The sequence below is a fragment of the Pseudorca crassidens genome, chromosome 9 (assembly GCF_039906515.1).
Source record: "Pseudorca crassidens isolate mPseCra1 chromosome 9, mPseCra1.hap1, whole genome shotgun sequence".
NCBI classification, from domain to species: Eukaryota; Metazoa; Chordata; class Mammalia; order Artiodactyla; family Delphinidae; genus Pseudorca; species Pseudorca crassidens.
The window spans coordinates 101,090,018-101,117,226 of record NC_090304.1 but is presented as its reverse complement, the minus strand read 5'-3'; the positions used below and the strand labels follow the sequence as shown (position 1 = coordinate 101,117,226).

The 27,209-nt window shown below is 52.1% G+C and overlaps 1 protein-coding gene across 9 annotated transcripts in view; it reads right to left on the bottom strand.

Annotated features, from left to right (window-relative positions):
- Positions 1 to 27,209, bottom strand: part of PKNOX2 (PBX/knotted 1 homeobox 2) — a 303,483-nt gene that overhangs the window by 233,826 nt on the left and 42,448 nt on the right. For 4 of the 9 annotated variants that reach the window (XM_067751464.1, XM_067751461.1, XM_067751471.1 and 1 more), the window contains exon 1: positions 22,677 to 22,785. The exons of 3 other annotated variants lie outside the window; for them this stretch is intronic. The gene's annotated coding sequence lies outside the window, so the exon portion shown is untranslated. Of the gene's footprint in view, positions 1 to 22,676; positions 22,786 to 27,209 lie in introns of those variants that run through there. 2 more of the 9 variants (XM_067751467.1, XM_067751468.1) reach the window with 1 other exon arrangement.

Sequence of the window (27,209 nt, the reverse complement as noted above, 5' to 3'; positions counted from 1 at the left end):
ATGACACTGGGCCTGAAGGACACATGCACGGGGACGTGCATCTGTGGGAACGGCTGAGCTTGAGCCCTTCGTTAGCAACAGTGGTCTCTAAAGGGCAGGGTCAGGGGACAGCGCATCAACCAATGAGAGTGGAAATGAGATTTCATGCAGAGACACCGAAAGGGGAGCACTGTCGACAAAAGCAGAGGCTGGGCTGCAAAAGGTTTTAAGTGCCAGGCTCAGGGGCCTGAACTGTGTGCTATACCCAAGCAAGGGGCCAATGAAGTGAGCACGGAGCACGGCATTTTGGGGGGATGAATCAGGCGATGGTTTGCAGAGTGGACTGGAAGTGAGAGGAGTCCAGTAAGGAGAGCAGAGAGAAGGCAACTCTAGCAGTCCAGGCAGAAGTTGACAGTAGCTGAACCGGGGTGGTGGCAGCGAAGATGCAGTGACGAGCCAGGCACGGAGAAGGATGAGAGGACAGCCTTGGCCTCCGAAAGTTACAGACTGGCTGATCAGTTATTTATCACCCGAAATTGGACACTTTTGACGTGAAAGGGGAGCCATTACAGTTACACTGGGACAACAGACTTAAGCCAGGACTGTCCTGGGCAAACCAGAGAATGAAGGGGGGTGGTGGGGCTGTGGATGGACTCCAAGGTTTCAAGCCTACAGGACAGGAAAAGCTTGGGAGTTGACAGGGATAGGTGGGAGGATGGTGGCATAGAGCAACAGAGAAATGAGGGATGAGAGGAGCTTGTTGAAATTGAGCGGCCAAGCAGATTTTGAATCCTTTAAAGACAAGAACTGCATCTTATCTGAATGATCACACAGGTATTTTGCTAAATCGAATCGAGACAATAAAGACTTTTTGAATTTAATCTAAAGAGGACAGATTGTTGGAGGAATAGGAGGCAGGGCTACCCTTCTCCCCTTGGTTTTGTTTGTTGTTACGTATGTCTTTAGAATTTCAATAGATGTGCCTCTTGGTGGGTTTGTCCCCGTAGCCATCTGCAGTCCAGGGAAGTCTCATCATGAACTGATGATTCTAATGTGCTCTGAAAACATAAACGGGGCATCGAAATGGCCAGCAGTGGCAGGGGACTCTCAGCAAATCCTGCCCCAAGCAGGATAGAAGAAGCAGGGAAGTAAATTCACCATGTCCCTCTTCCCAACTAAAATGCAGAAAATGAGGCCAAAAAAAAGAAAAAGAAAATTCAACCTAAAAAATCAAGAGAGCAAATATGCAGACTTCCCCTGTCCTTGGCTAATGTGGACTTTTGGGTGAAGACTCAGAAAACCTAGGACTTTTCTACAGGCTGTCGCACTGCCCCCCACACAGGGATTCTCTATTCCAGGATCATGGCCGCACTTCTTCCGTGGCAGACACACAAGTCCACCAGTTGGGTCTTATAACACTGTCCAGAAGAGGATCTTACAGACATCCAGTGACCCAGAAATCTGAGGCAGAAACATCAGCTATGAATTATCCAGGAACGGGTGGCTGCAGTTAGGTGATCAAGCTAATCTCCCTAAGAGTGTTGATTACGACTGAGTTAACAATACGGGGTTTGGGGTAGGACGAAGGTGCCTGACCCAGCACCTCTCCTCGAGCTACACGAACTTTGGTCCTAATCCTCAGAAGGGGTTCCCTCTTGGAATCTCCCGATGGAATCAATTCCACAAGTCTCTCTAGCTGATCTGGCAACACCAACATCATGACAGAAAGATGACGTTGTGGCTTGCAGTGGCCCTCAACTTTTTTCTGCTGCACACCCCTGCAGTTGACAGCAAGCTCTGTAGTCATGGTGAATCGCTGCAGCAATGACTCCCTACTGGGAGCGGATGACCTCTGAATGAGTGATCAGTCAGAATGGGCTGAGGGGTGGCAGTGTCTTTGAGAAAGGCTTCCACCCCTCCACCCCCAGGGAGGCTCTGATACACCCACAAAGAAGAGCAGTCCTCACTCTCTTTCCTTGAGAATTACTGGACAGAAAACAAGTCAATTTACAAATCAAGAAAGTCACCATATATACCCAACTTCCTTTGAATACCTACCAGCTTGTATGAATGACCTCACTCCCTTAGCCTTCATTTCCTCACCTCTGAAATGGGAGAGGTAATAATAAAAAGCCTGTTTCCATGGGCTATAGTGGGATCAAATGACGTAATGAAAGTGCCTGCAACATCGTAGGAACTTAACAATTTGGGGGGTTTTAGTTCAACTGACATTTTAATAGTGTGATTAGTGTTGCCATGAAACTGATATTTTCTCATTATTGGGTATTTGTTCTGAACAAGGCTCCAGCTATGATTCTCTGCTATACACTGAACGTTTGTGTGCTCCCAAAATTCATATGATGAAATCCCAATCCTTAATATGACGGTATTAGGAGGTGGGGCCTTTGGGAAGTGATTAGGTTATGAAGGTGAAGCCCTCATGAATGCAAACAGTGCCCTTATAAAAGACACCCCAGAGAGCTCTCTTGCCCCTTCTTCCATGTGAGGGTACAGCAAGAAGACAGGCGTCTATGAACCAGGAAGTGGGCCCTCCACAGACACCAAATCTGCAGTGCCTTGATCTTGGTTCTCCCAGCCTCCATAACTGTGAGAAATAAATTTATATTGTTTATAAGCTATCAAGTCTACAGTAATTTGTTATAGAAGCCCCAAAAGACTAACACATTCTCCTTCAGGAGAAATCCATTTATTCAGTAATAAAGAAATTGGGACCTTTGAGTTTTGCTGGTGGGAACTTAAATGGTGCAGCCACTGTGGAAAATAGTTTGGTGTTTCCTCGAAAGGCTAAATGTAGAATTACTATATGGCCCAGAAATTCCACTCCTAGGTACATACCCCAAAGAACTGAAAATAGGAACTCAGATACTTGCAGTATTATTCACAATAGCCAAAAAGCAGAAACAACCCGTGTCCCTCAACAGATGAATGAATAACAAAATATGGTACATACATACAGTGGAATATTATTCAGTCATGAAAAGGTATGAAATTCTTCTATACGCTATAACACAGATGAACATTGAAAGAGCCAGTCACAAGAGGACAAATATACTATAATCCACTTGTATAAAATATCTAGAATAGGTAAATTCATAGAGATAGAAAATAGATTAGCGTTTACCAAGGGCAGAATAGACAGTGGAATGGGGAGTTACTGCTTACTGCGTACAGAGTGTCTGTTTGGGGTGATGAAAAGTTTTGGAAATAGATGTGGAGATGTTTGCACAACATTGTGAATGTAATTAATGTCACTGAATTATACACTTAAAATGGTTAAAATGGCAAATTTTATGTTACATAGATTTTACTCAAAAAAGGACAGTAGAGGGCTTCCCTGGTGGCACAGTGGTTGAGAGTCCGTCTGCCGATGCAGGGGACACGGGTTCCTGCCCCGGTCCGGGAAGGTCCCACATGCTGCGGAGCGGCTGGGCCCATGAGCCATGGCTGCTGAGGCTGCGCGTCCGGAGCTTGTGCTCCGCAACGGGAGAGGCCACAACAGTGAGAGGCCCGCGTACCACAAAAAAAAAAAAAAAAAAAAAAGGACAGTAGAGAAGATAGGGTGTAATTATTTGATTTCTCATGTGAAACTAAATTGAACCCAGGGAACCTAAACAAAGAGAAAAAACCAGATTGCTTTCAACCTTGAACTCAATAGTTATAAATGCACACGGGCTTTGTAACAGCCTCTACTCGGGCTGAGACACGGGGCCACTGGGCACAGAGAACAGTGAACAAACTCCAGGAGAGAAGGACGAGGGGTACTGCTTGCTTTCTGCAGAGGTGCTGGAATCCAGTATCCACAAATGGAGTGAAACGTGACACATGTTTGTTGAGCACCTCTTATGTGCCAGGTGCTGCCCACACAGTGGTAAACAGTGAGTAACCTGCTTGGAGCCCTGGCCTGTGCTCAGCCGCCAGGATGTCTTTCTTCATGGTTTGTTTCAGGTTTCAAATGAAAGGACTGTATGGATAGAAACGCATTATACGGGTGTGAGATGGTGTTGTTATCATCACTGTTAGCACTAGGGATTTACTGGGCCTTCTTGGAGGATGCCAGCCTAGCCAGCCTCCAACTCAAGGCCAGGGAAAGCGATCGGATGCTGCTGAGTGTGGGGAGGAGAGGTTCCAAGGAGAGAGCAGGGAACAGCGGTCAGCACGTGCAAAGTTCCGGAGGCTCAGGTCGCTACCCCACGAGGAGCCCAGACCACAGGCTCTACTCCCCTGGAGAAGGCTGGCTTTTCCCCCTCCAGGCTGGCCGGCTCAATGCCCTACCACGCAGTAGGGTCTTTCTTCGATCATTATATTCCTCCACGCACGCCCTTGTTTATGGCTCCCCTTTCTCTGTCTATTCGATCCTCCCCAACCTTCAAGGCCTGGCTTGCCGGAGACAGGATTGCTAACGGAAAAAGTTTACATGCAGATGGGCCCGGGTTCTGATCCAAACTGATCAACTGGGGGGTGTGGCCTTTGCCATATGTAAAAATAGAGGCAGTCATACCCACATCCCAAGCCTGCTATAACGTAGTAAGTGTCAAGGGTTTGGTACTTCACCCACCTCTTCCATCAAGTCTCTCCCGACCCATCAGCCCTCTTATCTCTCCTTCCTCTGAGACACTCTTCCCTGTGTCTCTCATTTGGTAATGAATCCTCTCTGTCCTGGGACATCTCTTGTGATGATCCAATCTCAAGTATTGCTATGTAACTCCTCCAAAATTATTTAACTTTCCATGTTTTCATGCGTCTCTCTCCACTCAAACTGTAATCTCCTTCACGCAGAGGCCAAATCTTATCAGCTTTGTTTCCCTCCCTGGTGGCTGGCACACGGTGGGTGCTAAATAAATTGAAAATAGATCTGAGGCAAATGGAGGGGCCACAGGCAACAGAGGAAAACCTCACAGGAAATAGAGCATGTTCGGCTCAGAGTAATAGCCATTGGCGTTCTCTGCTCTGCGTGAAACCGTCCCCTGCCCATACTGGCCCTTCAAGAACACTCCATTCCTCGAATGAGTAGAATGAGCCCGGGGCTCATCAAGGTCAATGCTAGAGTGGAAATCCAGGCAGGTAGTTGATCTGAAGAAAATCACCTCTTTTTGTGAATTTTAGAATGTCTTGTAAGTAGTGTTTATCTTCTTTGTTTCGTCTGACCATTAAAGAGTCACTGTAAAAAGCAATTCATTAAAAAAAAGAGAGAGAGAGAGAGAGAGAGAGAGAGTCCATGTCCCATGAGCATGGCTCGCCCTGCATTAGGGAGAGGTGGGCCAGGAGGAGGCTGCAGTGGCCGGGGTTAGCTGGCCAGGAGTTTAAGATGTGTCTCCAGTGATCCACAAAGCAGAGGACTCACTCTCGGAAAACATACGTGTCACATGCTGCAGCCAGCAAGTACCATGTCCCTTGGAACTTAAGGGACTCCCAGCCCATGGGGCCAGGAAGCCCTCTGTGCACGGAGCTGGGAGTGTCTAGGCCACAGCCACTCTGAGAGAAAGGAAGTGGCTGCTTCTCCCCATCCCACAACCAACACTGGGAATAAAAGCAATGGCTCGGATGGCTTAGCCCATTATACGTAAACCTAGCAGGTGCCAGGAGTTCTACACACATTAGGCCATTGGAGTCCCAACACAACGCCATCATGGAATTACGATAGTCCCCAGTTTTACAAAAGAGGACACTGAGACTCAGGTTAAGATGCCTGGCCGAAGTCAGGCTGACAGTACGCAGCAGATATGGGATTTGAACTCTGGTCTGGCTGAAGCCAAAGGCTTTTGTCTTTCAACTAGGCCTTCCAGTGACTTCTGCTATTGCTGGGAGATTCAGAAGCCAGATGGAGGGAGCAAAGGGACAGCCTTTAGTGGGTGCATGAGGCCACGACATCCTCTCTGTCTTAACTGACTCTTAGGATGAGAAGCTGCCCCAGAGCCTGGGACCGAGGGGTCCGCCTGGAATTGGGACTTTCAGCACTAAAGCCTAAACACAGTACAGTCCCCGGCAAACCGAGATGGCTGGACCCCTCTGACTGAGGCTTTCCTGTGCCCTGTGGCTCCAAAAGAAAGCAAATGTCTTTTGAGAACGCAAACATAGCTGAAGGAAAATATTGATGGCTCCCACTCTGAGTAGGGGGATAGCTTTAGGCCTGCCCCCCCAGCACAGCCCCAAAGGGCCAGGTCACCAGGGCAAAGAAACCTGTCTGCGTCCCAGCTCCAGCCTAAGACCAAGAGTGGCCAGTCTGGGTGGAGCTGGGGCTTGAGGGGGGTGGACAGAAGAGCAGAGGTGCTCAGTACCTGAAGCCCTCTGGACCAGATTCTTTGGACACATCTCCCCCATCAAATGCTCACTACAACCCCATAGTTGGGGGATTTCTAGCCCATTTGACAGACAGAACAGCCACAGTCTTATAGACCATTTAGAGGATCTTCTCAGAAGTTCGCCCAACATTTAAGAAGCCTGAATCCTAAGCATCTTGCCCTCAGATCTGCCTAGATCTAAGAATCTGGGCAGAAGCCTCAAGACACAAGCCCATGGGGAACTGTTTCTATGGGGAAGGAGGTCAGGTCACCTCAGGTCCTCTTCCCAGCTGGGCAGCTGGTAAAGGAACTGACTCGTGTCTGCTGTCCCCAAGTATATGCATCAAGAGAGGAGGAGACCCATCCCCACTGCAGGGCCCTCACCAGGCCCTGCTAACCACTGTTCTCATCCATATGAGGACCGAAAACCAAGAGGGCGAAGCATCTTTATGACTATCTACACACTCCTCTTCTGATTCAGGCAGCACCTCCTCCAGGAAGGCATCCCTGACTCCTGCAGCCACAGTGAGACCTCCTCCCTTGGCTTCATACAACCTCCTCGTGATGTGTCACACATTCCTGTCCTGTGCTATTATTTAACTTTATAAATAAAGAGGATGGACACTGGTGGGAGACTGCCTGGGTTCAAATCCTGGCTCTCCCACATACTAGCTGTGTGACTTTGAACAGGTGGCTTAACCTCTGTGTGCCTCAGGTCACCCAAAAGTGAAGGCGGCAGGGCATCCACCTCAAAGAGCGGTTATGAGAAGTCAATCAACTATAAGGTGTAAAGTGTTTAGAAGAATGGTATGTAGCAAGCACTCAATGAATGTTTGCTATTATTATTCTTCAAATATTAATATCGATGCTACTAAAGTATTGTCTCCCTAGCTAGTTAGTAGTCTAGTCTAGTTAGCTAGACTGGAAGTCTCTGGAGTGCAGGGCCAGAAACATGCTTCTTGGCATTATTCCCCATGTTAGGCAGACTTGCACCAGGTAAGAGCTATATAACAATTTCCTGTGCACTGGCCTTTGCAGAAGACTGACAGCCCATTCATTTTACTTCCTAGTTCTAGGGAGAGAAGTATGTCTGCCTGTCAGTGGCCAATGGCCACCTTTACCAACACCCCCCAAGAACAACCCCAAAATGTCTCACAGCGAGATGAGCAGAAGCAACAGAGATTTCGGAATGAACTTATGGCCCCTGAGGCCATGTGACCCCAGGAGCAGAATTCATGGAAGTCAAGGCCCTCTGGCCATCCCCCACACCCCCCGCCCCAGAAGTGGAGGCCCACAGAGCAAACCTCTCATCCCCCAGGAGCTGTGTCATGCAGAAAAGCCAAAACTTTGTAGAAAGAGTCCTGGAGGGAATCCCAGAGGCCTCAGTTCTCATCCTGGCTCTGTTCTGTGTGATCTTTCACAAGCCCCTTAACCTCTCTGGGCCTCTGTCTGGTCAGCTGTTAAATCAGAGAGCTGTTCAGAGACTTAGCTCCTCCCAATCCTGACATTTCAGAGAAAGGAAAAAGCATCTTTTTTTTTTTTTTTTTTTTTTTTTTGCGGTACTGGGGCCTCTCACTGTTGGCGGCGGTCTCTCCCGTTGCGGAGCACAGGCTCTGGACGCGCAGGCTCAGCGGCCATGGCTCATGGGCCCAGCCACTCCGCGGCATGTGGGATCTTCCCGGACCGGGGCACGAACCCGTGTCCCCTGCATCGGCAGGCGGACTCTCAACCACCAGGGAAGCCCGGAAAAAGCATCTTTGAATGAACCTAACCTAACAAATCATTTCTCTGCAATCAGTTCCCCTCACTCACTCATTCATTCCACAAACACTGACTGGGCTTTTTTCACTATATGCAAAAGCACTATTCTGGATTACAGCTGTGAAAAAGAAGAGACAAAATCTGATAATTACAGGAGAAAAATAAAGGGGGTAGGGAGAGCCAGGGATGGGAGAAAAGGAACTTCATTTTAGATAGGACCTTCAGGGAAGGCCTCAGAGAGAGGATGACATCAGAGCAGGTACCTGGAAAAACCAAGGGAGTGAGTCAGGCAGACACCTGGGAAAGAGAGCTCCAGACAGAGGGAAGAGTCAGTGCAAAAGCCCTGAGGGAGGAGCATGCCTGACCCCTCCAGGTACCACAAGGTGGTGGGGGGGGGGTAAGGGCGGCTGGAGCAGCGAGGGAGGAAGACAGCGAGAGGAGCTGGACTGGGGAGGTAGGGATTCAGCCACAGTGAGGACTTTGGCTTTTATTCAATGATGCATCCATATCATTAAGGCTTTGACAGAAATGAATTTGACACTGTCCAGTTATATGATGAATTTGTTCATTTTTCGCCTCTCCACCACGGACCTGCAATCTATTTATGATTTTTATTATTACTACTTTCGTTTCTGTTTCTCTTTCCAGGCCTATAGCCAAGCTTTAGCCTGGTCTCCACATCAGAATTTCAGCCTGGGTCGTCCCACCTCTCCTGAAGGTGCTGCCTGGTCCAGATCAGACTCCTGTGCTCTTTCCCAAGCTCTTCCAAGGTGTCCCTCCGACCTGTCAGTCTGCCCTGTCCCCCTTGCCATCCATCAACCCCTTCCTCTCTCCCCAGGGCCTTCACACCGACTGTCCCCCGCACACACACACACCCTGGAATACTCTTTGCTTCCTTCTTTATTCACTTATGTCCTCTCCCTTCAGGTCTCAGCTCAAACTTCTCTTCCACAGAGACCCTTCCCTGCTCTCTCTAAATAAAATCTCCTATTTAAATGCTCTCATAGTTTCATGTTCTTCCCTTCAAAGCTCTTGTTACACGTGTTTTCTCAAATTTATTTGTATGACTTTTTTTTTTAATTAATGCCTCTCTTCTCCATCCCCCTGTAAACTCTATCAGGATAGAGGCTATGACTGTTTTTGATCCTTTCTAGCCCAGGCACCAAGACAATGCCTGGCATACACTCAAGGTACCCAATAAATACTGGAAGAATAACTGAATGAGAGAATAAATGAGTGCCCTAGGCCCCCAGGTTATTGGCACCCTGGAGGCACAAGGCCAGACCAGCTCAGGCCTCTTTGGAGGCCCTGTGGGCGTGGTCAGAGCTCTGAACTCAGTGGGGAGGGGGCAGGCTGGGAGGGGAAAGGACCTGAGCCCACAGAGCCCCTGTGCCCACACTGGGCACTTACCTGGGTTATCTCATTTCATCGTCATGGCCGCCACTTGAGTTGAGAATTACTATCCCATCTTACAGCTGAGACAACTGAGCTCAGGAAGTAAGTTTCTCTAGGTCATATTGTAAGCATGTCTATAGTCAGACCTAGTCTTTCTAATTCCAAAGTCTATGCTCTTTCTGCTCTGCCCCAACAGCACTGGCCTGGGCAGTTTCTAACCCAGCTTTGCCACTGATTTCCTGTGTGACCTTAGGCAAGTTACTGCCCTCTCTGAGCCTCAATTTCTCCATATATAAAATACAGAGGTTGGAATAGATGTCTTATCCCCTTTCCAGTTCTGAGATTTCTGAGACGTTAAGATTCTATGCTTCTAAATTTATAAACTCACATAATGGGTGCTAAAGTACCTAGCTCAAGGTCAAGCACATAGCAGATACTTCATAAGTGTTCATTCCTCCCTCCCATCCTCTCAATTCCCTGTTTCAAAGAGTCCCTGCTTTGCAGCCCTCCCAAGGCCATCTACGCTGCCCTGGTTACCCCAGGAGCCCCAGAGCACTGCGCCTCCCCGCCACTCTCCTCGCCCCACCTTCAGGAAAGCCTCGCAAGCTCTGACATCCATGCCTCCAGCTGTGCTCCCCAGAGAGGCCACGCCTCCTTGCACCCACTCCCTCCTGCCTCCTGAAGGGGAACTCTGGTCTGCGCCCAGCACTGTAGAGAAGGAAATGGTGGGAAAGGAACCCACGCATCCTGAGCACCTAGTACCAGAGACTAGACCAGGCTCGTGGAACGCCTGCAAAGAGCCTTTGTCCTCCCCATTTCACAAAAGGGAAGAAACTCAGGCTCAAGGAGGTTAGGAAATTGCCCAAGATCACACATCCAGCCTGTGGCAGAAGCAGGGCTTAACCCCTACCTGTCTAACCCCGAGGCAGATACACCTTGCCAGCCCAGGGGATGCCGAAGCCTCGGGGCAGAGGTCCATCCTGTACCACCAGCTATTCCCTTGCAAGCACCTTTTTGTTCACATCTGTGTAACTTTGAATTTACAGCCCTAGTGACTTAAGCCCATCAATCTCTGTCTAGCCGCCCCCTCCTGCCTCTCCTCATTGTCCCCTCCAAAGTACCAGACTACAAAATATTCATAAATTGTCCCCAGTGTTTCCAAAAGGATGGCATGGCCTCAGCCACCGTATCAAGGAAATAAGTCAAGAGGTTTACTCCATCCCCTCTAGCCAAAGAGGCCGGGTCTTCCAATAAACATAGTCCTTCCGATGGTACCAAGAAAGAAGGGTGAGCCTTCCTCCCCGGCTCACAGCTGCTGCCCATGAGGGCTTTCCAGAAATCAGAGTCAGGTAAGACGTCTTGAACGTCAACATCACCGGGCACCCCCGGATACGATCAGGGCCCTAGCTTTGGAAGAATAGGCAAGGGATGCCTGCATTTTCTAAAGGCTCCTCCTGAAAGCTTTGCCCTGGAGGAGTGCAGTAGTACGCGTTGGGAGGATGGGGCTGTGTGGGAACAGCGTCAGCTGTGCTCTTTGAAGCAGCCTGGACAGGAAACTCAGGTGAGAGCAAAATCCCTGGCTGGCTGTTTCTGGTGCCCACTGTCTTTCTCTCACCTTGTTCTGCCCTTGCCTGGGATGGAAAAGGAGCCCCTAGGGAAGGAGGGGTTGGCCAGCTCTCTCTCTGGGAAGGGTCTCCTCTGAGCATGAGGTCAGGTGAAGCCAGCCGATGGTGACTAGAATCCTCGCCAGCTCCCCGCAAACTTCAGCCTGAACCTCGTGTCCCCAGGATGCCCTCCAGACCCCCAGAGGATGTACACCCCCTGGCTATACTCTCATGGCTTCCTGGACTTCTCCCCTTATCATGGTTTCACTAAGTACCCACAGAATTTGAATGCCCATCTCCCCCCAGCAGACTGTGAACTCTGCCAGCAGGGAGCCCGTCTGCCTAGTTCACGGTCGTATCCCCATCCCCAGCACCTCCGCCAGGTCTGACATGTACGAGGTGCTCAGTAAAAATCTATGGAATGAATGTTACCCACGGGGCGGAACCCATGGCCTGGTGCGGGCTGACGGGACCTGGCAGAGGCCAACCCCCGACACCAGGCCCCGGAAGACCCCTGCACTGGACTAGACGGGACAGCCACTGGCACGTTGTAGGCACACAATTCAGGTCTGTCTCTATGCCAGAATCTGGAAAACCACCTGGGGGCGCCATTCACACCCCAGCCGTGGGGCAGGCGTGACAGGCCATCCTGCCAGCTTTCAGTCACTTAAACAAGGTTGTCATCGCTCTGTGAGTGAGCACGAGAGGTGGTGTGTGTTTGTGTGTGTGCTCGACTCCAAACTAATAAGAAATAGAGTCTGCGCCAACCGATGTTCTCCCCAGCACGTTACACGCGAGGCACAGTGTAGGTGCTTTCATTTCTGTTTATATAACGTGCGTAACACATCCTTGTCCACTAACTCACTTGGTCCACAGCCCTGGCAGTAGGCGCTGTCACCACCATTTACTGAGGAGGACAGTGGGGTCAGCGGTGAGCATATGGCTGGGTCACGGCTCAAACCCAAGGCTCTGGCTTGCTTGGCACCGGCCTGCCTCAGTCGTGCTCCTTGTCGCACCGCAATCTCATCACCTGTGACGTGCCCAGGCCGCAGCCCTGTGTCTTACACTGAGCTTGCTGTGACCTGCAGCAGGGGGTCTGGCGTGGGAGGGAGATGGAGCAAGAAAGCAGCAAGCAAGCCTGCAACTTTCCCCCAAACACGCGTCTCCCTAGAGCAGGCAGCGAACTGGGCTGGAAAGACCACGGATCCAGGTGGACACCGACCCAGCTGCGCGACCTGGGTAAATTCTCTCACCCACTCTGAACTCCCCTTGCTTTCTCACATTCCATGACCAGATAAAATAAAGAGCGAGAGCTGCCGGCACCCGGTGAAGGAGTGTCCGTTCCTCTGTGGCCTTGGGCAGCTCCTCAGAAATCACAGGGCTCAAGAACAATCCTTTTCTTCCCTCGATCTACGTGCCAGGTGGCAGCCCATCTCCTCCCTCCCCGGAAGGGTCCAGGCCCACTGTGGTCAGGCAGCACCGCCAGCACCAGGACTCTGCAGAAAGAAAGCCCTGCCGGCAGCTAATGGCACTGCCCAGAGTCCAGCCTGCGAATGCAGTTCTCTCTCCATCTCTCCCTCCCAAAGCCAATGGAGATGACTTTGAAAAGTATTCCAGGAGACCAGATGTCCAGCTTGGAAAGGGGTTTTCCCAGCAATCTGGGAGTCAGCAGGAGGTAGCACCCCGCCCCCATCTTGTTGCCACTAAGAGGCTCTCATGAACAGGATGCCTTCCCAAGGAGAGCTGTGCCAGTGCAAGGAACGGTCACTTTCCCCGGGAATGGCCTCCAGGGAAGGTTGGGGAATCCTGTCGAGCTCTTTGGCTCTCCTCCAGATTAGACTCACACATGAGGGTCCCCAGGGGTCTGCCGCCCCCCTGTGTGTCTAGCTCTCTCCTCCCAGAGCTGGGAGAGGCGTAGGAGGAGAGGGGCCACGAGACGAGCTCCCATCGTGGCAGCAGAACAAGACCACCACTTCCACCGGGGCCACGGGAGAGCAGCAGGCTTGAGCTCCCAAACCACTGGGCTCTCCTGCTTGACTTCTGTCCGCCTGGTCCTCCTGGAGACTGCAGGACTCAGAAAGGCCCCCCCTCAGCAGGCGCTCCCCCAGCCCCTGCACCCAAACAAGGGACGCCCAGCTGCCATTAAATCTACTCTCCCCACCCCCTCGCTCACTCAGAGTGAGGCAGGTCCTACCACTATGGGCCAGACGTCCCCTGGTGCCTCACCACCTTTTCCTGATCCAGGTGCCTGGTGGTCTGCAGCACACGCTTTAGCACGTACAGCCCATAGAGTCACACAATAGTAGATCCGGAAGGGGCCTTGAAGATAATCTCATCTAACCTCTTCCTTGTATAAAATGAGGATGCTAAGATTAAGAGAAGTTAAGAGATGTGTCAGAGGTCACACGGGAGAGGCCCCAAGCCCCATACAGCACACAGCTGGGCATGCACTGAATAGTGGGCTCAGGCCCCGCTCGTTGATGGATGGAAGGACCGCCAGGGAGGGCTCGGGAGTGAGAACAAGCACCTGTCACCACGAGGCCCTGGGAGCACAGCCGAAGTCTCTCTGGGCTGCTTCTCTCTGCCTCTGACCTGGAATTGAACTCACAACCCACACAGAGCAGGGCCTCACCTGAGAAAGGGCAGGGACAGCCCTGGACTCCCGGCTTAGCACAGGCCTGAGAATAGAGCAGTGCTCAGTGACAAGGGACCACGGAGTGAGGGCTGTGACAGGGACCTCTGGGGTGGGGCTCGCTCCCTCTGCTCCGTCACGGACCCCCTGCGCCACCCTGGACTCAGCCTACTCGGAGTCCGCAGGCCCGGCCAAAAATGGGCTCAGTGTTCCCTGGTGTCCGTCACGATGGAGAGCCGGAGGACCACGGGTATAGCCCCAGGACGCTCTCTGCACCCCGGCTGTGGGCCGGCTTCCAGCCTGGGTAGCAGACGGAGGCAGGGAGTTGGCCCTGCAGCTCTGCCACTGCCCCACCGCCACTACCCCACCTCCCTGCCCGAAATCCACCTCCTCCTCTCTGTGCTGACCAGCCCAGCCCTCCCGTAACCAAAAGCTCTGTGGAAGTGAAAAAAAATAGATCTTCTAGGTTTGGGTTTCCGTAACAGCCCGTAGGTCTCTGCAGAGTTTGCCAACCTGGACCTGCCACTTCAGCCACTCTCTGAGCCCAGGTTCCTCCCACTCGTAAAGTGATACAACAACTGCTTCACACTTCACCTACTTCACAAAGTTGAGAGGCTCAAAAGGGAGAGCGCATGAGAATGTTCTTTATTAGGAAAGAAAACTAATATTCACCATGAGCACTTACAGATACTTTCTTCTAGAGTGTTCACAGCGGTCCTGCGTGCTCCATATTATTACTATCCTAACTAGGTAAGACAATTGAGGCTCAGAGAGGTTCAGCGATGTGCCCAAGGACACACAGCTTAGTCATAGTAGAACCAGGCTCAGAACACAGAATGTGACTCCAAAGCCAGTGTTCCTTCTTCCAACACCACACCCTCTCAACAAAAGAAGCAAACAGTGCTTTTTATGAAAAAGCCAGAGTCTTCAGACAAAATGCTGCCCTCGTGGAGCCGCCCCTACTGCTAGACTTGCCCATTTGCCCTGGGAAGGCCATCGGTCAAGTCAAGACCAACTCCCCACTGTCTTGAGAGACCCTACAACACAAGGGCACCCGAGGGCCGAGCCCTCACAGCCCCTGCCTTGGCGGCCGAATGCCACCATGATACTTGTTGGTTTTGTGGTCGGACGGTGGTTCCAACGACTGTCTGTTCGTGAACCAATCCAATTTGAGGAAACACAAAATCACGGAACTGTGGGCTGAAGGGGGCCTCTGAGAGCAAGTCCCAGCTCCTCCTTGGACGGCTGAAGAAACTGACCTCCACAGGTCAGTCACGTGTTGTAGGTCACACAGCAAGTCAATGGCCAAGTCCGGAGCGGAATCCACTGTCCCTGATTCCCAGTCGGAATCCCTGTTCTCCACACCCCAACCGCTCTGACGTCGGTCAGCTTCGCAGCCCCCGAGAGGGCCGGGTGTGGGGCCTACAGTCTCTGCTCTCTCGGCTTAGGAAGAGCAGGGATAGCAGGTGAGAGGGGAGTATCACAGTCAGCGATGAAATGAGTTGGCCGGCCTCCTGCACTAAATCATAAGCCTGAGTTCTGCGCATTGGAAGGTCACCGTGTGAAAGCAGCGCGCCTCCAACAGGGAGGCCTGGGAGGTTCTCCTGAGGCAGTGGTGGCCCCTTCTGGCCCCCTGGCCGTGGTCAGAGGAGGCTGAACTCTTCACGCTGCCCCCCAGCCATATCGCCACGACAGCACCAGAGCACCTTGACCTGGACAGGCTCATGTTCGCCCCTCCCCCTCCAGCCCCGCTGAGAGCTCCCCTCCGCTCTGTCCCCATCACTCGGCAGCCTCCCATCCCACTTTTGCCTCCTTTGGTTAACGATTGATTTCTGCCTTCTTTGCTTTTCACCTCAGTGCATGTGCACAGCACCTCTCATGCATTGGTGTGTAAGTTTGTCCTCGCCCAAATTGCACAGTCCCTGAGGACAGGGTCTGTGTCCCTGTCCGAAGTCTGTGTGCAGCGCACAGCACACGGTTGTTTGTTCAACACTTGCTGATGTGCCAGTAACCTGTGGAAGGCCTGGGCCATGTCCTGGGGGAGGAGAAAGCCAGGGGAAGGGAGGCTGGATGATGTACCAACTGGAGAGGAAACCCACTGAGCCTGCCCTGGGTGCCAGACGCTGTGCTCGCACTTTCCAGACACGCTCTCCACAATCCTATGAGCTACGTGCTTTTATTTCCCACTTTACAGTTGGGGAAACTGGATCAAAGATGTTAAGCAACTTGTCTAAATCCACACGATTAGGTAACTAGTAGAAGGAGACTTTCAGTGCAGGTTTTATCTGATGCTAAGCCCACACTCTGCACTTGTCTTAGCGCGCAGGCTCCTTGAGGACAGGGACTTGGTGGTTACACGTGTTTGTTCCATTTGCTTTTGCTGCTGTATCCTCAACGCCTAGGACTGTGCCAGGCACAGAGGAGACACTCTGTACATAGTTGCTGAACGAAGGAACAAAGGAATGGATGGATACCATGCTGCATCTCCCTAGCAGGACAGAGCAAGGGATTCTGATGCCAGGTTACTGGTTCCTCTATTTCCAGGAATCTTGGACAACTGTGTTCCTCTCTCCACCCAGAAAAATAATCCAATAAACTAAGGATCCTCCAAAGGCCACGTGGCGGATGGCTGGGTTAACTAGGCATGGGATGGGGCTGGCAGGGGATTGGGGGGGAGGTAGAAGCATAAGCTGAACACAAAAGGCTGGACAATGTGAGGGATTTAAAAGGTTCTCAGTGCCCTGTGACCTGCTGATTCGGGGCCACTCTCCGGCCCCTTTGGGCCTGACCCTCCTCCCCCACCAGGCACCCCACTGCCTTGACTGAGCTGTACTGAAATTGGCCACATTCCTATTGAGCAAAGAAACTAACAGTTACACCACCCACTCCGGCCCCATCTGAACCCTCCAGAGTCTGCTCTGGGCCCTAGGGCTAGCCTCTTTTCTCCACATTCCAGCCAAAAATAATATAAGAACGAAGCTGTTTGGCGGAGACTTAATCTAATCTTCATTGCTTCAGTTTTAAAATATCCTGCCTGGTTTAGGGTTTCTTATTACACACAGGGATGTGTTTTTAGTGAGATAGGTCTTAGCAGAACCGTCCTTCTTGTAATTAGAAACCCAGGCAGGCAGGGCCTGCAGCGAGCCATCCAAGCCAAACAGCAGACCCCCCTCAAGACAACACGTTGGCAGCAAGCTCTTCCCGAGCTGCCCGAGGGCTTGGTTCTTCCTCACTCCTGGGGGATCAGTACCGAGGAAAAGCCGAGCTCTAGTTGAAGGGCTGTGCCTTCCAACTCCCTCCACCCTCATCCTGTGTGTCCCAGCTCTCACCCCTGATCAGACTGGAAATTAAGATGCTGCCCAAGACTGCTGGAGAAGTATATGCGGAGGAAAAAATTACCCCAAGAAGTCCCCCTCAACGATGAGGGAGAATTAAAGGCAAGCATTCCACTGGAGCCTGTCTCCAGTATCAGGGATAGCTTTAAAAACTCAGGCGCCGGAACGGAAGGAGGCTCCAAGTGCGTATACACTTTTGTATAACTGCCGGGTGTAACTTCTCGGGCTTTCTGGCCCAGAATCTGCTTTGATCTGCCAGCATGGAGACTGCTAAGTGAGGTTCAAGCGGCGGCTAGCTCCAGACCAACGCCCATCCCCCCCCAGCCCTAGCCCGACCAGATGTCACACACCAGTCCGGGCTGTGGCCTCTTCTTCCCCATGACATAAAGAGAAGAGGCCGCATTTCTGACCAGTCAGATTCTGTGTTCATCTGATGCATGAAAGCTAGTCCAGGTAGCAGCGCTGGGAATGAGCATGCTGGTTCCCCCAGCTCCAGCTTAACTGCCTCTCCTGGAAAAGTGCAGGTGCATTTTGGAATCACAGCAGGGACTTCAAATTCTAGGATATAAGAAAGGCAGGAGTTTAGCCCCTTCACCCAAGTCTAAGGACTCCTGAGAGTTGTGGGGAAAGGCTCTGGGGCCAGGCAGGGCAAGAAAACACAGTGAAGAAAATGACTTTGCTGCTCAGAAGCCTCCTCTCTCCCATTTCCTTTATTATTCAGAGTGCAGGATTCAGGCGGCAGTCACTCCTCAGAGCCTAATGAGGAATTCATGTGATACATTCCACTTGACAGATGAAGAAACCGAGATCAGGAAGCTAACTGACCCACTGTAGTCATGAAGCCAGAGAGTCACAGGGTATAAAACTGCCAGGTCCCCAAACTCCAGCCTAAACGCTACTCAGCATGCTGACCTGCCCGCCTTGATTATCTCCTTCCTCCCTTTCCCACCAGGTATTAGATTTAATTAAATTAGCAGATCCCCATCACAACAAGCCTGGCCACGCAGCCTGGACGGAACCCAGCCAGTGCAGCTCCTCCTTCTAAATTCTGCTTCTCAACATAATTCAATCTTCAATAAGTCACGGATCTCATGTGAAGTGTTTTATACAAAGCGTGTTGTGTTGGCTAGAATCAAGGCTGATGGTGGCTCACGATGATTTCACTTCCCATGGAACTTCCTCTGTGGCATCATTTTCACCCTCTCCATACTCTGATCTGCATTTTGTTTGATCCAGACACTTTGCTTCACATGCCAGCACCTCAGGCAATTGCATCACACATTTATATATATCTTACAGCATCGCTGTCCTGGTGCCACAGGAAAAAGGAAAACTTATAACAGCATTTCTCACCTTCCGCGAGCTAATTTAGAAAATGTGCTCCAAATTAAATAAATCGGGAACAAAAGTTTGAAATTGGAGATAGAATTTCGGGGGTGGGGGGCGCTAAATAAATAGCAAGGAAATCTTGCAACATGTTGGAGGCCTATACATTTTATAGGTTGTTTCTTTAATAAAAACAAATTCAGTTGCTAATAACACAGTATTATGAAGCCGCTAACATTTAAAAATCTAATTTGGCCTGCTCTGCTGCTGTTTCTGTTGCACATTGCATTCACCCAGGGTAAGGAAGGCAGGTTGAGGGGTTTCGTTTGGTTTCTAAACCAGGCTAATAGAGAGCCCTTTAAAACCCAGCCTTTTTTGCTTTCTAGGCAAGCCTTGGTCCCTAATGAGTTACAGCCCCAGGTCGGAGATGGACATAGCAGAAAGAAATTTAACACACACCCTGGTGTACCCATAAAACTCAAGGCCAAGGGAGAGGAGGTATGTTTCCAGTTAGGCTAGAACTCCGTGAATTCAGGATTCTCCACTCACAAGACAGTAATTCTCCTTATTTCATCACTAACTTACTTCAAATGTGTTTATACAATTTATTGCTACTGAACTTCCAGGCAACTGGTGTTGAGTTAATGAAACCCAGCTTGGAGAAGCTTTGAGCTTTGAACAACTAACCACAGTTTAAATGGTTATGACATGCGGTCAAAGCCACAGCCCAGCCCCACTGCAGTTTCTGTGTTAGGACCTAGTTAAAAACCTTGTCATCTCACCTTTGGTGCCAAATCAATTGAAAGAAGGAAAAAGCCTTCCATGTTTCTTCTCAAGGTTCCCAGCCTTTCTCCCTGACATTTTAACACATCTATCTCACTGAATGCAAGGCAAAGCCCCTCCCCCAGTCCTGAGTAAATATTTTAGTTGCAGTTTGAATGGGCAGCCAGTTGAAAGCCTAAAATCCAGTTTGAGTTTAATTGAACAAGGTCAGGCCTACATAAAGCAATGTGGAGAGGGGGTGTCAGGGGTAGGCACCAAGCAACCTTTAAAATCAGACTCAGTGAAAGTCCAAAAGGCAATACAGGAAGGTACAGATGGCACTGGACTGGAAAAGAAGTGAACTCGTCTTTTCGAATGACTTGGACATTGATTTTTATTAATCCTCGTTGTCATACAGCCTCCTCCCCCAAGCTCTGTCCATGTGGGAACTCCAGGACGCTCCCTCTTTTTAAACAGGCCCATTTTGGAAGAGTAAAGGGGAGGTACTGGATTGCCAGTGCTGCACAATAAAAGCCCTTTTTGAAAGCAGCACTTTCATTAACTTAAAGCAATCTATAGACTTAAAAGCAGAGAGCAGTAAACTCCCAGAAAGGCTCATAAAACAGCCAGTCTCAAGTTGGGTACACTTCAGTGCAATTTGCACAAGGCATTTTACTGTGTGCGGTGGCCGGGCCCATCTCCCTCCGGTAACCCCCTGCCCCTTATTCCGAGCAGCTTCTATTTCTCTGGGCTTGCATGCCTTTAGTGCTCACAAAGGGGAAGCGGTGACCGCGGAGTCTCCGTGGGGTCACGGCTCGCTCCCGCCCTCAGGCTCTCGGCGGGAGAGGGAGAGCACAAATTCCAAGCCTGCAAAACAACAGCCTCGGAGCTCCGCCGCTGGGCGGTCGCCGCGCCCCGGGCCGCCGCGGCAACTCATGGGTCGAGAGCCTTCTGCGTCCCGGAAGCGCCGTCTGGCTGCCCCAGAGAAGGGTGCGAGGGCTGCGGAGGGCTGGGAGGGTGGGTTCGCGACTGCAAAGGAGAAATTGCAGATCTTCCTCCCGTTCACCCACCCTCCCCGGCCAACACGCTCTGCTTCCCTAGCGGCCCGAGGGATAACCTCCCTGCCGAGTAGGGACTTCTCTCCCACCGCCGAGCTAGGCCGGAGCCAAGCGGGGTGCAGCTCGAGTGGAAGATCACGAGCCCAAAGACTGGAGACCCTCCCTACCTTCCCCGCAAGTTCCTGAAGCCTTGGGAAGGCCAGAATGGCAGGGCAGGCAGGAGGGCTAGGGACTAAGGCTTTGCGCAATATAGCTTGTGTTTGGACACCATCATTTTCTCAGATTTGGGGAGGAGGAGATAGTCTAAATTTGCCTAAAATGCTAAGCTTTAGGTTTCCACTAATTGGAAAATATTTCAACACGCTGGAGGAGTCCCGGGACAAGTGTGGTAAAGGCAAGGGACCCCGAGTTCGCCCCTTTCCCAGGCGGAACGTCGCACCGGCGGCCCGGCTTGTGGGCTTCCGGGCCGGGCCTGGGAGAAGTGCAGACAGCGCCTGCGGGTCAACAGCTGGCGGCTCCGGTCAGGGCTCCAGAGCCCGCCCTGCCCTCTGCCGCAGCCCGGACTCCCAGGGCTCGGCCTGACGCCTTCGCTGCTAGCGCCCCCCGCGCAGGCCGCGGCCCCTGCGGGCCACCGCACCCGCCCGGCCGCGCTGCGCCCGCAGACCCGAAGTGGCTTCCGGAGCCCGCCGAGCCGCCAGGGTCGGGTCCTCGGATCCACCCCGAGCCCTGCGAGGCTGCCCCGTCGCTTCGCCCAGAACATCCCTTCGATTTGTCCGCTTCCCGGAATCCTCCTAGGGCCGGGTCCAGCGCGCCTTAAGTCCCTTCCTCCAGATCCGCTTTTGGGGAGAAGCAGCAGGAATTCGGGACTCGCCTGCCATGGCTCCTATCAACTACTTTCATCGCCTACCTAAACGCTTTTCAACCCACTTAGCGTGGGGAGTCGCGCGCGCGACCCTCCCCAAATTCCAATTGCTTCAACCACCCCCACCCCCCCCAAAGCCGTGAACCCCTGGCTAAATCCTAAAAACGCCACCAGTTCCTCCGATTCCAGCCTCAGATGTAACCCCGGGCCCCTAACTCCAGACGCCCCCCCCTCCACCCCGCTCTGGCCGGGGTATAGATTCGATCCCTAAGCTATTGAGCGGCCCTTCGATCCCGCTTCTGAAAACAGCTCGGTTCCTAAAATCCCAAACTCTAGCCTGGCCCTGAAGTCCAGCCCTAATGCACAACCACCTCCCACCCCCCGCCCCACTCCCAGTCCTAGCCCGGCTCTCCCCACCGCGCCGGAACCTCGGGCTCTCCCGCTGAGAGCCCCCGGAAAAGGCGGCACGCTTTGCTCGTTTCTTCCTCAGGATCTGGAGTCGGGAGAGCCCCGCACGCCTAACCCGAAAGAAACGCAAACTTTGCGCGGCAGACTCGGGACCCTGCCCCATCCCCCTCGGCTCTCTGCTTTGGGGCGCTTTCCTTCCCCCCCTCTTACGAACTCATGCCCCCGTTCTACAGCCAGGAGGGCTCCCTATTCCCGAACCTCGCCGAGGGCCCCTGCGCCTCCCCACACCTCGCCAAAGACTCCCAACAATCCGCGGAAAGCCAGTAACCCTACAAATTATGGCTCCTCCCGCGGGTAGGGTCCCTGAGCCCGGCCCCTGCGATCCCAGCTTGCCTGGCCCACAGCTTGTGCTCCGCTCTCCCCACGGATCCGCCTGCGAACCCCCACCCTGGCTCCCCAGGCCTGGCGGGACGCGGCCGCGGCTCCCGGACTCCAGGCACCCGGCCCGAGTCTGGGGCTGCTCCTGCTTCCCGCCGCTCGAAGGCAGCCCCAAGCTGCTGGCGCAGAGTAAGCGCCGGCCCAAAGGGCGCCCGAAGCCGGGAGAAAGAAAGCGAACCTGGAGCCGGCCCGCCGCTCCCAGCCTCGCCCGCGGAGCGCCCAGCCCCGAGCTGCCCGCACCGGGGCTCCGGCCCGCGCGCATGTCCCTACTCGGGTCCCCGGCGCTCCCAGCTCGCAGCTCCCCGCCCGCCCGCTACGGTGTCTTGGGCCCGCGGCGGTCCGAGTCGGCAGCCCCGCTCCTCGCACCCGCGGACAATGCGCGCCCGGCCACCGGCCCGAGCGGGTAGAGGCGGCGGCGGCGGGGCTGCGCGCTGGCCGGGCCCGGGCGCGGGCGGGCCGCGCGGCTCCGGCCGCCTCAGTCCCCGGCCTCGCCGCCACTCGCGCTGCTTCGCTCCGCGCTCTCCCGGCGCTTCCCCAGCTTCTCTGCACGCTCCCGCCGTCCCTCGCTGCTCTCTGCCTCCCTCCTCCCTGCTGCCTCCCTCTCTCTCCTCCCTGCTGCCTCCCTCTCTCCCTCTCTCCTCCTTGCCCTGTCGCAATGAATAATACTCTGGCTTGGGGACTGGAATAAAACACACGCGCTCTGAGGCAGCCGCCCGCAGCAGCAGCAGCCGCCGCCGCCGCCGCCGCCGCCGCCGCCGCCGCCGCGCCGCCGCCGCCTGCAAAAGCGTCTCTGACATGGAAATGAATGACAGCTTACCTGATGCCAATCTTCATCAGACTGACACCGGCGTGACAACACAGCCTATACTTCCCAGCACTGCTCGGGACGTCAGCGGCACAGGGACCCGCCCCCCGGAGCCCCCCCCCTTCACACACCTCCCCTCTCCTCACTCCCCCTTTCTCCCCCCCCCACCCCCCACCCCCACCCCCACTCCCGGCCCCGGCCGCTTCCAAGTCGGAGCAGCCGCTGGAGTGTCTCCCTCTGCTGGAGGCTTTTCTAAGACGCCGGGCGCGGGCCTGCTCCAGCGGCCTGGGAGGCAGCAGAGCGCTGGAGAGACAGACTGCGAGGGGGCCTCGGACACAGGAACGCGGCGGACCCCCAAGGAGCTCGGGAACTCTGCCCTCGCCCCCCAGGCCAAGTCCTCCTCGGCAAACACCCGAGGCCGAGTTTCAAGACATCCTGGGCTCAGGGGCTGGAGATGAGGTGAAATTTTCTGTGGACCCCAAGAGAACTCCCCAGAAATTATGAAACTTAAAACTGGCAAGAAATCCTTCTCTCCACCACCACTCCTCCCCCACCCCTACCCCATTCCTGCCTGGCTGGCCTCATTTTTATGATTGCATTTGAATAATTCTCATTACCCTGGCCCCAGAAAAGTTGCTCAGGTGACACTCTGGTTAGTTATTCCTAGTCTCAAGGGCTTTCTGCTCTGGGCTTCCTGGGGCGTTTGGTTCACCGAGGGGTGACTGCAACGGTGGGGCAGAGGGACAGATAAAAAGGTGCAGAGGCTTTGTCAGTAAATCACCTCTTTGCAAATGCCGGGCAGGCCTGTTTTAAGCCACTGCTATTTTTATTCTAAAAAGTCGCAGAGGTCTGGGGGTCGGGTGGTGTAATATAAAGAGGGAGGCCGGCTGGGCGGTTTCAGCCTGGCCCTGCCAGGGTGATTTCCGGGGGGGGGCGGAATTCACCTAAGTGCCTTCTAGGAGGAAGACCAACGCAAGCATGTGTGGTCAGACATGTGCCTTCTTTCATTCCACAAAGATTACGGTCCTACTAAGTGAGTGCCAGGTGGAGACACCCAGCCACCTACAGATGCAGGCTTGCTTGCTTCAACAACTTAGCACATGGCCCTCTGCGTAAATGGACAAGCGAACCCCTTCTTCCCCCATGAAATTTGCTTCTTGCTCCCTGTAGGGGAGCCATTTCAGCCACAGTCAGCAGCGATTGATCCGATGACCCCAGACCAGGCAGGGGGCCTAGACAAAGACACTGATGTAAGCAAGGAAAGCAGAAAGTGAAATCCAAGGAGGCCAGGTTTTGGGTAAAGAATCTGACCCAAGAAGTTGAAGGCTGCCCCTTTGCTCTTTCCAGGCCTTTGGGTCATTCCTTGTCTGCCTTCTCACGGGCACGGATGAGAACCATTAGCTGTGGCTCAGAGGACACAGTTGAGACCTTTTTTGAATCACATCCCAGATACAGCAAATACTGTTTTTCCAGATCCTCCCAGTCCCCCCCAGATTCAACTTCCAAAGTTGCCTGTGGAAGAAACTTCACTGGAGCCACCATCGTAGACGGAGTTCAATGCTCTCACCTTCACACAGAACCTCCGAAGACTTCACTATGTGTATTCATGTCACCCCAGCCTCTGATCTGTGGTCAGAAACTCTGGCTGCTGACAGCATAATCGCTATTACATATTATACATTGTATAATAATATAATAATAATGAATGCACTTGCCCTTTTTATGTAGTACAGAAGCAGCCAGATTCTCCAACCCAGAGGCTGGAGGTCAGGCTGCCATAAACTCTCAGAGGGAAGCCCTCTTCAGATACAGGAGGGGGAGGGGAGATCCAGTTGCCCTGGCCCAGGACGCCTGGAGAGAGGGTTTTCTCTCTTTCCCAGGACTCCTAGTGAGTTGCTGTAGCTTGCAGAGTCAGAGGGGAGAATCAGGCTGAATGTAAATACTTAACCCCATCAGAGAGGTGTCAGTGAGCCGTAAATAGTACTGCAGGCAACAGCCGTGCATCACTGATTCACACTTGTCACACCCCTCATTTTCTGAAATCTAGTTCGGTGCCCATCTCTTTCTTGGTACAGGAGATCCATTGCCATGAGCTATTCATTTTTAGAGTGTTCTTATATACTGTGATTTCTACTAATACCCTATTGAGGCTTAAAATTCACATTGTAATTTTAAATAAATATATCTTGCTTTGACTATCTTTGTAATTTGCAAAAGCTTAAAAAAATGATTACCTCAGGCTTCCCTGGTGGCACAGTGGTTAAGAATCCGCCTGCCAGTGCAGGGGACACGAGTTCGAGCCCTGGTCAGGGAAGATCTCACATGCCGCGGAGCAACTAAGCCCGTGCGCCATAACAACAGAGCCTGCGCTCTAGATCCCACAAGCCACAACTACTGAGCCCGCGTGCCACAACTACTGAATCCCATGCCTAGAGCCCGTGCTCCGCAACAAGAGAAGCCACCACAATGAGAAGCCCATGCACTGCAATGCAGACCCAATGCAGCCAAAAATAAATAAATAAATTTTTTTAAAAAATGATTATCTAAATGTAACCGTTCTTCTTATAATCATTCAAAGCAAATATTTCTCCTGCACCCCCTGGAAGCTCAGCTGTGTGCTAGAGCTAAGGATAAAGGGCAGAAGCAAAGAAGTTCAAGTACCAGCTCCTGTCCTCTGGGAGCTTCCATTCTTGTTGAAGAAGGCAAAGCACCAATATTAAATAATTATAAATATTAAATTAAATTTTAAATTAAAACATTAAATAATAATAATACAAGAATCCAACAGAAGACATGGCTAGTAAATAATTAACGAAAAAGTGAATCGACAATATGTCAAATTCCGTGAGTTCCATATCTAAATGTTGGCTTTGTCGGTGAGTAGAGAAGGGATAGAGTGGAAATTAAGTCTGTAGAATTCACTTCAGATATTCTCCCATCTCTCCCCCATCATCCTTCTGAGAATGAAGAAGAGGATGGAGAGGGGCACACATGTCATGTAAGTCACCAACCCGTCAACATTAGAACCAAACAGGAGTTCCTACCGATCCTAGCCATCCTCTTATATGTTGGCGTTCTTAAGGCGTGGTTCTGGGCCATGTTCTCACGGTATCTGCACTTGATTTGTCTTTAGTGTAAGCAGTTAACTGCAGCCCAGGTTGTCCCCTCTGAGCCCTAGACATATATAATCAATGGCCTAGCTGAATCCTGTCTGTATCACCCTATGAATACAAATTTAAGACTTGTCTGTATTAGTCTGCTTGGCCTGCCATAACAAAATACCACAAACTAGGTGGCCTAAACAGCAGACATTTATTTTCTCACAGTTCTGGAGGCTGGAAGTCCAAGATCAAGGTGCCAAGTGGGATCAGTTCCTGGTGAGGCCTCTCTTCCTGGCGTGCAGATGGCACCTTCTTGCTGTGTCCTTACATGGCCTTTTCCTTTGTGTGCACCAGAGAGAGACAATGATCTCTGGTGTCTCTTCCTCTTCATATAAGGGCACCAATCCTATTGGATTAGGGGTCCACGCTTATGACCTCATTTAACTTTAATTACCTTAAAGCTTATCTTCAAATGTGGTCACAGTGCAACTTCAACACGTGGGTCTAGGAGAGACACAATTCAGTCCATAACACTGTCCACATGCTTGTTTCCTTTATTCTCAACTTAATTATTTTTGATGAATCTTGATAGATTGTGCGTTCTTTGAGGATGGGGACAGTATCTTTTTTTTTTTTTTTTTGCGGTACGCGGGCCTCTCACTGTTGTGGTCTCTCCCGTTGCGGAGCACAGGCTCCGGACGCGCAGGCCCAGCGACCATGGTTCATGGGCCTAGCCGCTCCGCGGCATGTGGGATCTTCCCACACCGGGGCACGAACCTGTGTCCCCTGCATCAGCAGGTGGACTCTCAACCACTGCGCCACCAGGGAAGCCCTGAGGACAGTATCTTATTTCATCTTAAAATCCTTAGAACCTGGTACAGTGCTCAGTCCAGAAAACATATTAAAGAAATAATTGTTGAATTGAATGGAATGGAATTTCTCTCTCTATCATTGCCCCAGTCCAGTTGAGGGACTTATCACCCATCACCTGGAGTATTTTGATGATTTTCTAACTGGTCTAATGCCTCCAATATGCCCAGTACTTCCCATACACTATCACCAGAATGTTCTTCCTAAATCAAAGATTGTCTCACACCTTGGCTTCCCCTCAAAATCCTCAGTCATTTTCCATTGCTTATAAGATTCAGCCTAAAATGCTTAGTGGGCCTTATGATAAAAAGGATGACCTTCAGTGCCGCATTCCTCAGCATGGCATTCACACTCCTCTCCTCCTCGTCTGGCCCTGTCCACCTTCCAGGCTCATCTCCTGTATTCCTACCTACACCTCACAACTCCACCTTCAGTGGTTCCAATTGCTGCCCATGGACTTCCTGCATGACAATCCCCTGGGGAACCTCTCTATAGCTCAGGGTTCCTGGTTCCATCCTCGGAGAAAACTGGTCTAGAGAAGGGCCTGGGAATCTGTACTGTTAAAACTGCTGCA